Raw genomic sequence first — 12,645 nt, forward strand, 5'->3', positions numbered from 1 at the left:
ACATCTGAGAAGCGAAACACTTGCTGCAAATAGAGGCCTGAAAACAAAATCTCTGTGGATGCCTTTCCTTCTTCCAAGGAAGATAGTTTTGCCAGGCTCCTGCATACTGAGAGTCACACACAGCTGGAAAGCGCTTGCTTGAAGGTCATTTTTCAGTGGCAATGGCCCCTGAGGCCCTGCTCCCAGGGAGGGCTCCCACACTCCCAGGGAATGTCAAAGCAAACTCCAAACATCTGTTCTGTCACGTTTCCTCTGCAGGAGAGAGCTAGTGAGCCTAGGTCTGTCTGGGATGTTCTTGGATCTTGTGGGGAAAACACCCTCTGTGTCCACGTGGATACTGGGCCTAGGGGTAAAAATTCGTATCCAAGTCTTTGGAGTATCTTTACTATCATTATTTTGAATTATCCTTCAGGTCGATTGCTTATTTCCTTTTTGTTTATTTGGTTTGTGAGCTTCTCCCTTGTTCTTCCATGTGTGCTGTATTTCTGTCTTTTCACTTTTTTTCTTGCTCTGCTTGAGGTCTCCTTTTCCCAGGCCTTAGGGTGTATTCCTTCTTTTTGGTTTTTGCCTTTGGAGGGAAATGTTGGTTGAGTGGTTTGTGTTGGTTTTCTTGTTAGGGATGACTTGTGCCTATTTTCTAGTTGGAGGAGATCAAGAAGGTCATTAGAGAAATAGTAGGACATATACACACACTTTCACATAGAGTTATAACCAAAGTATTCTGAAGAAAAGAGTACAGGAGATTATCTTGGTGAACAAGGGAAACCAAAAGGGATATCAACCAATTAAAAGAAGAGCTAGCTAGTATTCAACCTGGAAAACTAAGCCTGAGCAGGGTGCCAACTGGGGAATATAGCAAAGAGAGCTCAACAATTTAACTTACAAAAAAGAAAGAGTGAAAGCAAAAGGGAAGAGAAAGAGAAAAAAAGAGGAGCGAGAGAAAAGAGAAAGGGAAGGGGTGGAAAAGGTTAGCAAAGAGAGTGAAAAAAGGAAAAATAGAAAAGCAAAGATAAATAGCTCTATGTGAAAAAGATTCTTATATAGTCGGGAATAGCAGCAGCCAATAAAGAACTACAAGAAAACAGTCAAATATACCAAAAACAAAATCAGAAAAAAATCACACACACACACAAAAAAATGGTGACAAAGGAAAAAAAACCTTTAAAAAAATTTAACAAGAAAAAGAGGGAAACTCTACAGCGCTGCAAAGGGCTAATGTGAAGGTGGAAATATGTAGGGGGAAAACATAGTGTGCTATATAAGAAAAACTTTAAAATAGTTATCAAGATCATAGTTCTTGGTTGTAGGGTCTGCCCCCATAGATGGGGCTGGGTTAGTGTCCTGTGATGTTTTCCTCGTTGGGGGAACTTGTGCCTGCGTTCTGATTGATGGAGCTGGATCTCGTCTCTCTGAAGGACAGTGCAGTGTACAGTAGTAGGTTTGGGGATGTCTATGGATTCAGTATGGCTTTGGGCGGTCCTTCTGGCTTTGGCAGTGTTAAACATGTCTGTTTCCATAGCCACTATCAAAGTGGCCCTCTCAGCATATCTTTCACTGCTGCCAGCCCCCTTACTTGTCCCTGGAATCTTTGCTGGTTCTTCTGTTCCCCAGTCCTTCTCTGCACTGCAGGCCAAAACTTGCTAGTTAGGGGCTTGAGTCGATCTTTTCTCAGCTCCCCAACCCTGCCCTCTGTGTCACTGAGAGTTGTGTGGGATTCCCTCAGCCTGCTGAGCTTGCCCTCTTTATCATGGGGCTTGTGTGCACTTGTCTCAGCTTCCTGGGCCTGCCTTCTGCGTTGCAGGACTTGTGTACACTTGTCTTGACTCACGGGACCCACCCTTTACTTCACGGAACTTGTGTGTTCTTTCAGTCCCTGGGACCCACAGTCTGTGCCACCGGCTTTGTGTGTGCTGGAGAGGTTTGTATGCCACACCTCTCTTGGTGCCCCAGGCTCGCCCTTTGTGCTGAGGGGCTTCTGTGGGCTTCTCTCAGTTCCCCAAGCCTGACATCTGGTTGGGGCCAAGTCTGTGAGTTGTTATGGGCTGAGAAGTGCAGTTTTCTCTGTTTCGTGCCTTCTAATCCTGTGCTTTGCCCTGTTTTCTGAGATTCCACAGCTCCTCTTTGGGCTCTGTAAGGGAGCTTCCCAGTGCATGGGAACTCTTCCTGCTTCATGACTCTCTCCCTCCCTCAAGGCATAAGCTCCCATCAGGAAGTTCTCTTGTCTTTTCCCCTTTTTTGTCTCCATTCTCTCTCCTACCTCATTCCAGGGAGCTTAGCCTGCCCCACTGGAGGCCTGGGGTCTTGTGCTGTCACCTAGAGGTTGCTTTGTAGGAGTTGTTCCATATTTTGATGAATTTTTGATGTTATTTGTGGGGAGGCTGACAATCTCCCTGTCTTACTGATCCACCATCTTCTTCTGCTCCCAAGCCATACATATATACATACATTTACACAGTCTTTGACTGTGTGGATCACAACAAACTGTGGGAAATTCTTAGAGAGATGGGAACACTCTGCCACCTTACCTGTCTCCTGATTAACCTATACACATGTCAAGAAGCAAGTTAGAACAAGACATGGAACAATGAAGTGGTTCCAAATTGGGAAAGGAGTATGTCAAAGTTGTATATTGTCATCCTGCTTTTTTTACTTATATGCAGAGTGTATCATGCAAAATGCCTAGCTGATGACTCACAAGCTGGAATGAAGATTGCCAGGAGAAATAACAACAACCTCAGATATGCAGATGATATCACCCTAATGGCAACAAGTTAAGAGGAACTATGGAGCCTCTTGATGAAGGTCAAAGAGGAGTGTGAAAAAGCTGGCTTAAAACTCAACATTCAAAAAACTAAGATCATGGGATCCTGTCCCGTCACCTCATGACAAACAGAAAGGGAAAAAATAAAAACAGTGGCAGATTTTATTTTCTTGGCCTCCAAAATCACTGTGAATTTTGACTGCAGCCATGAAATTAAAAGATGCTTGCTCCGTGGAAGAAAAGTTTTGACATACCTAGGCAGCAGAAACATACCTAAAAAGCAGAGACATTACTTTGCCAACAAAGATCTGTATAGTCCAAGCTATCATGTTTCCAGTAGTCATACATGTATGTGAGAGTTGGCCATAAAGAAGGCTGAGCATGGAAGAATTGATGCTTTCAAACTGTGGTGTTGGAGAAGACTCTTGAGTCCCTTGGACTGGAAGGAGATCAAACTAGTCTATCCTAAAGGAAATCAACCCTGAATATTCATAGAAAGGACTGATGCTGAAGCTCCAATACTTTGGCCACCTAATGCAAAGAGCCAACTGATTAGAAAAGACCCTGATGCTCGGAAAGATTGAAGGCTGTAGAAGAAGCAGTCGACAGAGGATGAGGTGGTTGGATGGCATCACCAAGTCAATGGACATGAGTTTGTGCAAACTCTCAGAGATGGTGAAAGATAGGGAAGCCTGGCATGCTGCAGTCCATGGGATTGCAAAGAGTCGAGCATGACTGAGCAACTCAACAAGAACAATTATACCACTCATGATAATGCAGTATCAGTGGGAGCCTTGGGGTTGTTTTTCTGCAACTAGACAGTCTCATCTGGGTGTGATGTGAGACAATAACACCTGAAGTTTGTTGTTCGTATCCAATCTACTCCATAATCTTGTTTTGGTTGCTGTCACTGCAGAAGATAAGATGCTGCAAATGGAAGCAGACTTTTCAGTGCTTTTGTGGCAATCTCAGGACTTTGACTTTAATCCAGAATGTATGGAGATTTGAAGTTGCTTCAAACCTACTTTCAAAGCCACCATCATTTGCGATCTCAAGCAGTTGATCCTCTTGTAGCACAGACAAAGTAGATTCACCTGGCTTATTCACAGATGGGTCATGGATCCATTCCTTCCCAGTTCAGGGGTCTTTTGTGGTTGGGAAGTAATGCTCAAACTCTTTTGAAAGCTGAGATAGGTGCCCATGCACCAGCTGGGAGGTAAAACCCTAGTTCAGTCCCTTTCAAAATCTCTACTAATATGTGAAATCTGTCAAAAATATGAAAGATCACTCATCACTCCCCATAATTCCAGTTTGGCTTTGAATGCAGCTACTTTATTTGCTGACTTGAACACAGTTGTTCTCTCCTGAAGTGACAGATAGAGTTCGTTGAGCAGGTTGAATATGTTAAACAATTAAGGAAGTTTTGTGACCCATTCTTTATTTTGCTAGTGGTGAATGTTTTTCTAAAATAAATCTCTGGAGCAGTTATAACTCAAAAACTCTGGCCAGTCGTCTACCTTTAGAAAGCCATCTCACTTCGTGTATAAAAGAAGATGTGTGTGCTCTGCATTCATCTCCACAAAGCTGCATAAACAGATGTGACTTAAGGTTATGTACTTTAACATGGTTGATAATTTTAATCACAGCCCACAAAACATTGTTAATACAGGTAATTTTTCTTGGCTAGTCAGCATTTCTCTATAGATGATATAGGCTGTGTTCTATGGTCAGAAGCTACTTTTTTGTCCCAAGTAGTGAAATCAGAAACAGTTCAGTTTTCCTGATATGTAATCATTCAAAGACTTGAATAATTCTGCAGCTGTGATGTTAGTCACAAAAGTGCACATAACATATGCACACTTTCCTGGAAAATATACTGAAAAGGAAGTGCAGACATACTTGATGAAGTGCTGGCCTTCAATAATTCCTTCTGTTCTTTGTGTTTATGTTTTTTTCTTTTGAAAACCTCCAAAGATTTTTTTCACTTTTTAAAAGTTTTAATTGGAGGATAATTGCTTTACAATATATTGTTAGTTTCTGCCATACAAAAACATGAATCAGCTATACATATGGCCCTTCCCTCTTGAACCTCCCTCCCATCTCCTACCCCATCCCACCCCTCTGTGTTGTCACAGAGCACCAGATTTGAGCTCTCTGCATCATACACTGGTTATCGATTTTAGGTGGTAATGTATATGTTTCTGGAGAAGGAAATGGCAACCCACTCCAGTACTCGTGCCTGGAAAATCCCGTGGACGGAGGAGCCTGGGAGGCTGCAATCCATGGGGGTTGCAAAGAGCCAGACCGACTGAGCGACTTCACTTTCACGCATTGGAGAAGGCAATGGCAACCCACTCCAGTGTTCTTGCCTGGAGAATCCCAGAGATGGCAGAGCCTGGTGGGCTGCCATCTATGGGGTCACACAGAGTCGGACACGACGGAAGCGACTTAGCAGCAGCAGCAGCAGCAACAGTATATGTTTCAATGTTACTGTTTCAATTCATCCCACCCTCTCCTTCCTCCACTGTATCCACAAGTCTGTTCTCTATGTTTGCATCTCCACTGCTGCAAAAGATTGTCTTTTAATGCAGGGTGCTTAGTCTCCATGTGGCAAAGAAGTTTTGAAGGTTTCATGGCTTCGTCGGTTAGCCAGTCACCACATATTATACAAAGTGGGCTTAGAGAATGTGGCTCACCTGTTGCAATGAACCCATAGTTTAGGACGCTTAGTGTTCTTTAAAATTCAGCTTTCTTTTTGTTGACAGTCTTAGAGTCTTCTGCTATCTCATCATTGGGTCTTTCCCCCTGTTCAAAGAAGCTCTCCAGAGACATTTGTTTTTTACTCATTTTGGCTAGGTTAGCTTGTAGGCTTATCAAAACTGTGACTGAGACAAGTGCAGTGCATGAAATAGTCATGGATAGAAGTGATAAATAAAATAATATGTGAGCTATGCATGCACTAAAATAAGTGTCAGATTTTGATTTAAAGTCTGCCACCAGATGCAGCTTAATTGTCACTTGCCATTCACTGATAGGGTTTTGATATGAGTCTGTAAACAATTGATTTATTATGGTATCTGTGCAGCCAAACCTCTTTGCTAATGATGATCTCCACTTGTGGCCACTTCCCTGTGCTAGCTTCATCACCTCAGTTCTACCTCAGATCATCAGGCATTAAATTCTCATAAAGAGTGCTCAACCTAGATCCCTTGCATGCACAATTGACGGTAGGGCTCACCCTTCCATAAGAATCTAATGCCTTTGCTGATCTGACAGGAAGTGGAGCTCAGAGTGTAATGTGAACAATGGGGAATAGCTGTAAATACAGATGAAGCTTTGCTCACCTACCTGTCACTCACCTCCTGCTGTGCAGCCCAGTTCCTAACGGGCCATGGACTGATAGTGGTCCATAACCTGGGGGTTGAGGACCCCTGTTCAAGTATGTTTCATTTGATATTATACAATTATGATTTATCATATAGCTTAATTTATATAATAATACTTCGCTTAGAATATCTTCACCTTTGCTTATGAAAAACATGGCCTATACTTTGTTTTCTAATGTCCTGGTAGAATTATGGTGTCAGTGTAATGGTGGCCTCACAAAAGAAACTGAAAAATATTTTATTTTTCTCCACAAATGGCAAATGCAGATTATTTATGAGTTAAAATTTTTTTTAATTATTTGGGTATTTTATAATTGCAGACCTATAGTTTTGTTTGTGGAAAGTTTTTGTTGCTTCTGTGGTTAGTTGGTCTGGCTTTTTAATTATGTTTTTTTCTTTTTTAAAGATTTATTTATTTTTTAATTGAAGGATAATTGCTTTACAGAATTTTGTTGTTTCCTGTCAAACATCAACATAAATCAGTCATAGGTGTACATATGTCCCCTTCCTCTTAAATTTCCCTCCCATCTCCCTCCCCATCCTACCCCTCTAGGCTGCTACAGAAATCCTGTTTGAGTCCCCTAAGTCATACAGCAAACTCCCTTTGGCTATCTATTTTACTTATGGTAATGTAAGTTTCCATGTTACTCTCTCCTACATCTTGCCCTCTCCTCCCCTCTCACCATGTCCATATGTCTGTTCTCTATGTCTGTTTCTCCACTGCTGCCTTGCAAATAAATTCATCAGCACCATCTTTCTAGATTCTATATACATGTGTTAGTATACAACATTTATCTCTCTTTTTCTGACTTCACTCTGTATAGTTGTCTCTGCTGATGCTGCTGCTAAGTTGTTTCAGTCGTGTCTAACTCTGTGCGACCCGATAGATGGCAGCCCACCAGGCTCCCCTGTCGCTGGGATTCTCCTCTAGGCAAGAACACTGGAGTGGGTTTCCATTTCCTTCTCCAATGCATGAAAGTGAAAAGTGAAAGTGAAGTTGTGTCCAATTTTTCACGACCCCATGGACTGTAGCCTACCAGGCTCCTGCGTCCATGGGATTTTCCAGGCAAGAGTACTGGAGTGGGTTGCCATTTCCTTCTCCACGTAAAAGTCTCTAGGTTCATCCATCTCATTAGAACTGACTCAAATGTGTTCCTTTTTATAGCTAATTATTAATTAATTAGCTATGATTTATTTAGTAGATATATACATTTTTCTTATTTTATTCTATTTTTATGTGTCAATTTTGATACATTGGTATTTATAACATACGGAATTTTGACCTCTGTTGTTTAATTATTAGTCCTAAATATTTCACAAAGTTCTCTAAGTACCTTGTCAAGGTCTAGTTTAGTTCAGTTCAGTCATGCAGTCTTGTCCGACTCTTTGTGACCCCATGAATCGCAGCACGCCAGGCCTCCCTGTCCATCACCAACTCCCAGAGTTCACTCAGACTCACGTCCATTGAGTCAGTGATGCCATCCAACCATCTCATCCTCTGTCGTCCCCTTCTCCTCCCGCCCCCAATCTCTCCCAGCATCAGAGTCTTTTCCAATGAGTCAACTCTTCGCATGAGGTGGCCAAAGTACTGGAGTTTCAGCTTTAGCATCGTTCCTTCCAAAGAAATCCCAGGGCTGATCTCCTTCAGAATGGACTGGTTGGATCTCCTTGCAGTCCAAGGGACTCTCAAGAGTCTTCTCCAACACCACAGTTCAAAAGCATCAATTCTCCAGTGCTCAGCTTTCTTCACAGTCCAACTCTCACATCCATACATGACCACAGGAAAAACCATAGCCTTGACTAGATGGACCGTTGTTGGCAAAGTAATGTCTCTGCTTTTCAATATGTTATCTAGGTTGGTCATAACTTTCCTTCCAAGGAGTAAGCACCTTTTAATTTCATGACTGCAATCAACATCTGCAGTGATTTTGGACCCCAAAAAAATAAAGTCTGACACTGTTTCCCCATCTATTTCCCATGAAGTGATGGGACCGGATGCCATGATCTTCGTTTTCTGAATGTTGAGCTTTAAGCCAACTTTTTCACTCTCCTCTTTCACTTTCATCAAGAGGTTTTTTTAGTTCCTCTTCACTTTATGCCATAAGGATGGTGTCATCTGCATATCTGAGGTTATTGATATTTCTCCCGGAAATTTTGATTCTAGCTTGTACTTCTTCCAGCCCAGCATTTCTCATGATGTACTCTGCATGTAAGTTAAATAAGCAGGGTGGCAATATACAACCTTGACGTATTCCTTTTCCTATTTGGAACCAGTCTGTTGTTCCATGTCCAGTTGTAATTATTGCTTCCTGACCTGCATACAGGTTTCTCAAGAGGCAGGTCAGGTGGTCTGGTATTCCCATCTCTTTCAGAATTTTCCACAGTTTATTGTGATCCACACAGTCAAAGGTTTTGGCATAGTCAATAAAGCAGAAATAGTTGTTTTTCTGGAATTCTCTTGCTTTTTTGATGATCCACTGGATGTTGGCAATTTGATCTCTGGTTCCTCTGCCTTTTCTAAAACCAGCTTGAACGTCTGGAAGTTCACGGTTCACGTATTACTGAAGCCTGGCTTGGAGAATTTTGAGCATTACTTTACTAGTGTGTGAGATGAGTGCAATTGTGCAGTAGTTTGAGCATTCTTTGGCATTGCCTTTCTTTGGGATTGGAATGAAAACTGACCTTTTCCAATCCTGTGGCCACTGCTGAGTTTTCCCAATTTGCTGGCATATTGAGTTCAGCACTTTCACAGCATCATCTAAGTGCTATATAAAGAATTCTTCTTAATTGATTTCTGATACTGGATATTTGTGGTTTCTTCCTTGTTCTTTAGTTTTACTAGTAGTTTATTAACTTGGAGAATAACTATTAATTTTAGAAATATTTGGAAATTTAGAAAACTATTAATTTTAGTAACAGTTTATTAAGCCTGCAGAATCCACGTGGACAGAGGAGCCTGGCAGGGTACAATCCATGGGATTGCAAAGAGTCAAACATGACTGAGTGACTAAGCACAGCACAGCACAGTGACTGTATGCTTAGCTTCACAAGAATCTGGCAAGATTTCTTCCCAAGCAGCTTTACCATTTGGAGTCCCATCAGCAATGAAGAAGTTTTTCTGTTGTCTTACATCTTCACCAGCAATTGGTAATCTCGATTTTTATTTCTTAGCCATTTTAATAGATGGATAAGCATATCATTGTTGTTTTCCTTTGCTTTCTCATTTAAAATGCATGATGCATTTTATTTTCCACAATTCCCCAATGTTGAGCACTTCATATATGCTTTGGTAAGATGTCTATTTATATATTTGTCTACTTGTTTCAATTCAGGGATTTTTCTCTTACTGTGAAGTTTTACTGGTTTTTTGTTTGTTTGTTTGTTTTTTGTTTTTAGTATTTTTAATGAAAGTCTTTCCTCACATAATGTGTTTTGCAAATATATTCTAGAGACTTACCTTTCCATTCTTTGAATATTTTCTGTGTTCCACAGAGTGTATATTTTAGATTTAATAAAGTCTATATTACTGATTTTTCCTTCATGGATCATGCTTCTCACATTGTATATAAAAACTAAACATCAAACTAGCTTATGTAAATTTTCTCATGTAAAGTTTCCCACTATAATTTTTATAGTTTTGTATTTAAGTTGATGTTGAGAGAATTTATGTCTAAGGTCCAAAGTTTGTGTCTATTTCTTTTATTATGACTATCCATTTGTACCATCACCATTTGTGGTTGATGATTAAAGACTAACGGACAAGAGATTAAAAACTAAAGGGTTTCCAGATGGCTAAGTGGGTAAAGAATTTGCTTGCAATGAAGGAGACATGAGTTCAATCCCTGGATCAGGAAGATCCACAGGAGAAGGAAATGGCAACCCACTGCAGTATTCTTGCCTATGAAATCCCATGGACAGAGAAGCTTGGTGAGTTACAGTGCCTTGGGTCCAAAACTCAGACACAACTTACACCTGAAACTAATATAATATTGAAAGTCAACTATACTTCTATTTTTAAAAGATATGCATTTATTAGAGTTACACTGTCCTTACTTATCTTCACAATTTTATACTTAGAAATGAGTTTTTAAGCTCATTTTATTTTTTATTAAAGTATAGTTGGTTTACAAAGTTGTGTTAATTTTAGGTATACTGTATATATAATTCATGTATATATATTTGAATTTTTCAGATTCTTTTCCCCTAGAGGTTATTACAAGACTAGTTCCCTGTGCTAAACTAAAGGTCCTTGTTGATTATCTATTTTACATACACAAGTGTATATACATGTTAATTCAAAACTCCTAATATATCCCTCCCCCATTTCCCCTTTGGTATTCATAAGTTTGTTTTCCATGTCTATGGGTCTATTTCTATTTTGCAAAGAAGTTTGTGTCTTCTTTTTACATTCCAACATATAACCAATATCATATGATATTTGTCTTTCTCTGACTTACTTCATTTCATATGATAATCTGTAGGTCCATCTATGTTTCTAGAAGTGACATTATTTCATTCTTTTTTAATGTCTTTGTAATAGTCCATTCTTGGTTATTGCAAATAGTGCTGCTATGAACATTGGGGTGCATGTATCTTTTCTTTTTAGAAGTTTTAAGAATGTGTTGGGACAGAGAGTATTAAAAGAGCACAGTGTATACAGCAGAAACTAATACAAAGTTGTAAAGCAACTATATTTCAATAAGATATTAATTTATATGTGAATATAAATTTATATAGACATATTTATCCATATATATAAGTAAACACAATATTCCATTAAAAATACTTACAACTTACTGTGATACATGGAATACACTATTTAAAGTCATATGTATAAAAGGCATTTATAGTCATAAAGTCTAATTCTGTTTTGTAAATAAGTTCATTTGCATCATTGTTTAGATTCCTCATATAAGTGAAGAATCAGGTAAACCTGACACCAGCAAAGGAAACTAATAAGATGCCAATATCCCACCCTGAATAATAGGAGATCAATGAATTGTCTGACAAAGAACTTAGAATTATCCTCTTAAAGGCATTTAGAGACCTATAAACACACACATAGCTACTTGAAATTAAGGCACAATGCATAAACAAAATGAGAAGTTCAACAAATAAATGAAAACTATCCCCCACCCACACACACACACATAAAACCAGAAATTCTAAAGCAGGAAAATGGAATAGTTGAATAGAAAAAACTATTGTGCCCTTGAACAGCAGCTCACAAACTCTACCAAACAGAAAAATGAATCCATGAACTCAGCTGATTGTTTGAAATTACCCAGTCAGAGGAAAAAATAGACAAAAATGAAAAAGAATGAAGAAAACCTAAAGCAATTAAGGGACACCAGTAAGAGAAACAACTTATTGCGAGTCCTAAAAGGAGAGCAGAAAGAGAAAGGGACAGAGAGTCTATATAATGGCTGAAAACTTCCAAAACATGGAGAGAGAAATATAGAGAGAGACCTATGAGACCCACAGAACCCCAAAATAAGTTGAACTTGAAAAGGGCTACCCCAAGAGATGTTATAATTAAATTGTCAAGCTGCTCCTGCTGCTGCTGCTAAGTCGCTTCAGTCATGTCTGACTCTTCACGACCCCATGGACTGTAGCCTACCAGGCTCCTCCATCCATGGGATTTTCCAGACAAAAGTACTGGAGTGGGTTGCCATTTCTTTCTTAAATTGTTGAGTCAAAGGCAAAGAGAGAATTTTGAAAGAAAAGGAAAACAACACACCATATACAAGGGGAGCCTCCATAAGGCAAGAAGCAGATTTCTCAGCATAAACTACAAGCCAGGAGAGAGTGAAATGATGCATTCAAAATATTGAAAAAACAAATCATACTAGGCAAAACTGCCCTTCATAAAAAAAAGACTTTCCATGAAAAAAAAAAAAAAAAAAAGCTGAGGCTTTCCATCACCACTAGACCTACCTTACCAGAAATGCAAAAGGTTGTACTTCAAACTGAAATGAAAGGATGCTAATTAACATCATAAAAACACAAATATAAGAAAACTCACTGAGAAATTTAAGTACATAGTCAAAGTCAGATTGTCTGATGTTGTAATGGTCGTGTGTAGATAATTTACACCTATCAGAAAGTTAAAAGTGAATATTGAAAGTAACCATAACTCTAATACTTTTATATTGGATACACAATAAGAAAAACAAATTATATCAGTAACCTGAAATGTAAGGTGAAGGCATAAAACTGTAAACTTTCTGTATGCTATTAAATTATCAATTAAAACAGGATATTATATTTTATGCATCATAGTAACTACAAAGGAAAAGCCTGAAGTCCATAAACAAAATATTATAAAGAGTAATCATCCCATCATAAAAGTTATAAAATCACCATAAAGAGTTATTAAATCATGCAAGACATCAAAAGACAAGAAGAGAGGAGGAAAGGAGAAAATGGATTTGCAAAAGATTCGGAAAACAATTTTCAAATGGTGACGCGAAGGAGGCAGTCCTAAGACGGTGGAGG

At 39.3% G+C, this 12,645-nt stretch overlaps 1 protein-coding gene across 1 annotated transcript in view; it reads right to left on the reverse strand.

Moving 5' to 3' along the window:
• Nucleotides 1-202: 202 nt before the first annotated feature.
• The window catches only part of LOC109556662 (alpha-1,3-mannosyl-glycoprotein 4-beta-N-acetylglucosaminyltransferase C-like), a 34,804-nt gene continuing 22,361 nt past the window's right edge, over nt 203-12,645 (reverse strand). Inside the window, exon 5 of the transcript XR_011564661.1 lies at nt 203-637. The gene's annotated coding sequence lies outside the window, so the exon portion shown is untranslated. The remainder of the gene's footprint in view (nt 638-12,645) is intronic.

Source organism: Bos indicus, chromosome 3, assembly GCF_029378745.1.
Source record: "Bos indicus isolate NIAB-ARS_2022 breed Sahiwal x Tharparkar chromosome 3, NIAB-ARS_B.indTharparkar_mat_pri_1.0, whole genome shotgun sequence".
In the NCBI taxonomy this organism is placed as follows: Eukaryota; Metazoa; Chordata; class Mammalia; order Artiodactyla; family Bovidae; genus Bos; species Bos indicus.